General features: G+C 41.6%; 1 long non-coding RNA gene across 1 annotated transcript in view; it reads left to right on the top strand.

Moving 5' to 3' along the window:
- LOC115485585 (uncharacterized) overlaps window positions 1–4,835 on the top strand; it is a 36,899-nt gene that overhangs the window by 28,838 nt on the left and 3,226 nt on the right. The gene's annotated exons all lie outside the window — the stretch shown is intronic.

Below are 4,835 nucleotides of genomic sequence, written 5' to 3'. Positions count from 1 at the left end.
TTGACGATGCTGTAGTTATTTCTGTCCTGCACATTATCCAGGATATTTATTTAACACTGACAGCTGTTTATTCCAATTTATCTCTTATCTGAGTTAGACATTTAGCTGCTTTTGCCATGGAAAATTTCTCCAACATATGGGAATATCTCTCTTGTAACTTTTTTGCCTCTCGGCACTGATTCTTCATGCCCATCATTTCACTTACTCAAGGGACAAAAGACTTTGGTATTGTATCCAAGTGTGTACTAATTAGTTATAGGATACATTTGGCTGGGTGTGTGCTGGAAGAGTAATGCAGACTGCATGTCACATGTAGAGATACTTTTCCATAAAAGCTTTCCACCAAGCAAACTGTTAGTGACAACACACGAGCTGCCAGTCCTCTGTGGGTGGAAATCCCCAGTGCTCTCTCTCACCTTTTGGGTGTCAGGTACCCAGAGCCCCCAGAGCAGCAAATGAAAAGTTGGCATTATCCATGGGTGTTTTAGCCTGAAACCCACAAATGATGGGTTTATGCTTACAGATAGCTCCACAGTGCTAGCCCCAAGCCCAGATCATGCTGGGAGACAGAGCACAGAAGGAACAAGCTTCAGGATGGAAGACAGAGAACAAGATGAGCTTGAATGACTGCAATACCTTCTCCCACATCACTCTTGCCATGCACTGGGAGAGGCCATATATGGGGACAGTGGTGTAGCATAGATCCCAACAGAATGTTATCTTTGACTTGTCCAGAGGAAACTCCAGCTTGAATCCTGAGGTAACCTGAGGTGTTCAGCTGCGTGCTAGGACCCTGAAACCAGTGCAGGAAGCCCCTTGGGTGGAGGAACAGGTTGTAAGCATCCTTCCTTTTGGAAGGAGCTATGACAGATACCCACCTGTGTGCAATCCCTTCTAGAAAAAACTCAAAGCTTTCTCTTAAGGAGAGCACAGTAACACCAGGGATAAGAGGATGTTCAAGGTAGCCTGGCAGAAAAGAAAGGACTGATGACTATTTGTAATATTTCCAAGAATTTTGTTAACTTCTGGTTTCTCACACAATGAGACAGCTACTAAAAAAGCTGAACTAGGCTTTTGAGCTACGTAGTGTGTGAGAGGGTGTTTGCTTTCCATCTTAGGGAAAAAAATGTCTTTCCTACATTAATAGCTTTTGAGGGGCTTTCCTCATTATTTAAAAGAGTATTTGTTTCCCTAGTCCTGTGTTTCAGTCTTTGGGCATACAGAATAAGTAGTGATGTACAGATGTAAAAGTGACTTTACTTAAAGTCTGAAGGAAGGCTCTGACTTCAGGCTTTCGTCTATGATAAAATGTTGGCCAAAGTCCCAAGAAGGATCAAGATACTCCTCTCCCTTTTTCTTTCTAGCCTGCTCACAGACTGTCCCCCTTTCCAAAACACTTTTTTTTTCTTGTTAAACTGTGTACAGTGCTCTTCAGAAATAAATAGTGGTCTCTGTCCTAAAGAATGTCATCTAACATACCCCCTCAAATGTGGCCTTGATAACGGGTACACACAGCTAGAGGGGGAAGAAAGACAAAGCCAGGATTATAGTTGAGTAGAGTCATACCAGAAATAAACTTGTTCCTCTGTGATTTGCATTGGGCACTGTGCCTTTGCCTTGTACACTGTTAATCTGTTTTATTTAACTTTTTCTTCTCCTCACTTTCCATTTTGTGAGCAGAAGGTCAATGTAAGAGCAAGAATAGGGAGCGTAGGAGTGGGAAGCTAGTGTACTCAGGGTTGGAGGAGGCATTTTGGGAAACGCTGCCAAACTGACATGAATGATGCTATCTGTTCCATGGTACTGAGAGACTTACAGTGACTTGTTTGTTATTTATCAGGGATAAAGAGGAGTAAAGTGTAAGTGAGAAAGGAAATCATTTGTTTAACTACTTCACTTACTATCCGGGACGAAGCAGGGAAAATTTTTCTGACAGTGGTGTGATCATTTACAAATGTTTTCAGTCCACTTTAGAAAATAAATCAAGACTCTATTCTTCCCCAGCCCCCACCCCCCACACCCCACCTTCCCTGACAGTCACAATCCCCCTGAAAATACTGTGAGAAATTAGATTAATTGGATCTGAAAACTTGGAAAATAAAAACACTTAATCAAAATGTAGGAGATCCAGATTTTAATTATATCTCTGCCTAGTTCAAACCAGTGCTTGCAGTAGAGCCTTAAGGTTATATTGCTTTATTACAAGGGTGTGTGCTAATCAGTTATGTCTTCCCATGTGTTGGACCAGGAATGCTGTCCTGGAGCTAGAAAACCTGCCTTAACAGGCAGTCCATCAAAACTGATTTACTACAACAAAAAGCTTAGGTTTTGGCAAATCAATATTTATCAAACAAGTTTCACTGAAAAATCTTCAGGCAGCTTCATTGCTGATGGAGATTTAATGAAGCAGAGTGCCTATTGTGCATGTTAATCCTCATTGAATCAGGCTTAAAGAAATGACTGCAGGCAAGGAAGAAAAACTAACTAGGCCACATCATCCACACATAAAAGTCACAAAACAAATGCTTCCAAGGGCATTTGGAATGTTGAATGTTTTACAAGGAAACCCTGAAAAGGCACAAAAAATAAAGTAATCCTAGGGCTATTTTGTAAAGTGCTGGTTTTGGATTTGTCACCATGCAATGGCTACTTGAGCCTGTAAGCATAGTCTCCACCACTTGTTTTTGTTCTGATTAAGATATAACCAATGACTAGATTCTGATATGCCTGAAAATAAAATTGACAAAAACAACCAACCTAAGGACACAATTGTCCAAAATCTTATGGCTTATCTGTTTAGTAAAGAGAGCATGTAGGACTCTAATGATTATAGATCATCATCCAGCATCTTGTTGGATGTTTGAGAGGCTTCATCAGCCTCAGCTGTGTGGAAATTTATGCTCCACTATCAACTATGATCTCTCTGGTTTCCTGCTGATGAGTTTGGCTCTTTGTTGAGTTGGATACCTTGAGGGATGGGTGGGAGGTTTTTCTGGTCTGACACAGGGATGGCACTCTTAGAGAACCTCAGGTCTGCACTAGAGCTTACAACCCCTTCTTGGGATGCTCCTACCTCCCCTCTCCCACTCCTATTCCCCTCAGCTTTTAGCTCTAAACAGAAAAGCTGACTCAGGTTCCAGCTGTCAGTATCTGCTGTGAGGCAGGAGAACAGAGCAGCACTGAACTCTCATAAGAAGCTTGGGTTGCAGACCCAGGGAGCTGCTGGATGCTTCATGAGGTGCAGTACTGACCCCTGGACCTCATCTGGCAAACAGACCTCAACTGTGTGGAACTTCTGCTCACTTAGGTGAGCATTACAGCTGCATTACAACTTTTTGTTTCTAAATTTGCATTCAGCAAGAATGTCCTGGCTCACAGTGAGTGTTTTATAAGCACTTTTATTGTGAACACTTGGACTGAGAATGCTTCTCTGTCTGTTAGCCTGCAGGCTTTCAGTTCTACTGAAGGCACCTTTGACATAATGGCACCAGGCTTTCAGAGAGGCCTAAGAGATACTTATTGCTATTGTTTTCCTTGCAATCACTCAGAGAAGCTATCCAAAAATGTAAGGCATTCACATATGTAGTCAGAGATGTGATAGAAATGAAATACTCAATGTGGCTTGTAAATGTGTTTATCTAAGTGCAGCCTCTGCCTGTGTCAGAACAGATTTTTGCAAACAACAGGGCAATGATTCAGTTCCAGGGGAAGACTGACAAAATAAACCCCAGCTTCTACTGACCTGATGCAGTGCTGAACAGTGTCCTACCCTGGGAAAATATTTCCTGCTTCATTTTCATAAATATTTGTATAATTCCTTCTGGGAAACATGTCTTCTTCAGAAAACTAAACATGCTGCTCCCTGACATAAATTTAACTGTTTGTTTACACATGAGAGATTATGGGCATGTACCCAGCCTCAGATTTTTACATTCTTATCTCAGGCATTTCTGTCTTTTAGAGTTCTTTGCTCTCCTCCTAGAGATCACATCATGTCTTGAGCTATGGAGCTCATTTCTGACTCTGGAATTTGAGCATCCCTGATGCTCTTTGGAGAGTTGTTATTTTGGGCTGCAGAAATAGGAACCAAATATAAAGTTCTGCCTGGAATCACACTTCTGTGCTGCCTAGTTATACCCTTCCCATCCTGGTTTGAGGCTCCTTTCTTAAAAAATAAAAATCATGTAAGCAATTAAACAGAGGATTGCATGGCTAATGAGTGAAAGTATTTCTATTTAGAAACAGACCTGGACACACAGCTGTGAACTGAAATAGCACTGGTGTGCTGTCTTTTGTGTTTGCTTTCTAAGTTTATAGTGTGGATTAGTGGCAAAGTGGTGCAGAAATTGCCCCAAGAGAATAGATATACTACACACCATGACAAACTGAAAAAGGATGATTCTGCTCTCTTAAACACTTCTTAAGAGAAAGAAAAGTGGCTGACATTGCAACACAGAACTTGTACAAACAACTTGTACAACTTGCAACTGACAGAACTTGTACAAAGCCTTGGATTAGGGCAAAGCTGAGCTTTGCTTACCAGCATGCTCTGAAGCCCCTCAATTAAGTGATAAACTGTGTGGAGTGCTCTGGGAAAAGCAATGTGATGGGGCAGACATAGTCACAGGAGATGGCAAATGTCAGGCTTGTGTCCAGGAGAAAACCCTAAAATGACTAAGTGGTACATAGGTGATGTGCTGATCTGTGGATTTTACATGAAACCTGTTTATCCTGCAGAGCAACAGCAAAACTTCAAAGCTCAAGCTCTACCAGTCCCACTTGATCTTACTCTCCTTGTCCTAGAATTCAGATGATGTGTCTTGCATTACCCCTGT

Source organism: Serinus canaria, chromosome 2, assembly GCF_022539315.1.
Source record: "Serinus canaria isolate serCan28SL12 chromosome 2, serCan2020, whole genome shotgun sequence".
Lineage (NCBI taxonomy): Eukaryota > Metazoa > Chordata > Aves > Passeriformes > Fringillidae > Serinus > Serinus canaria.
Note: the sequence above shows the minus strand (reverse complement) of the source record. Positions and strands in the feature narration are given on the sequence as shown.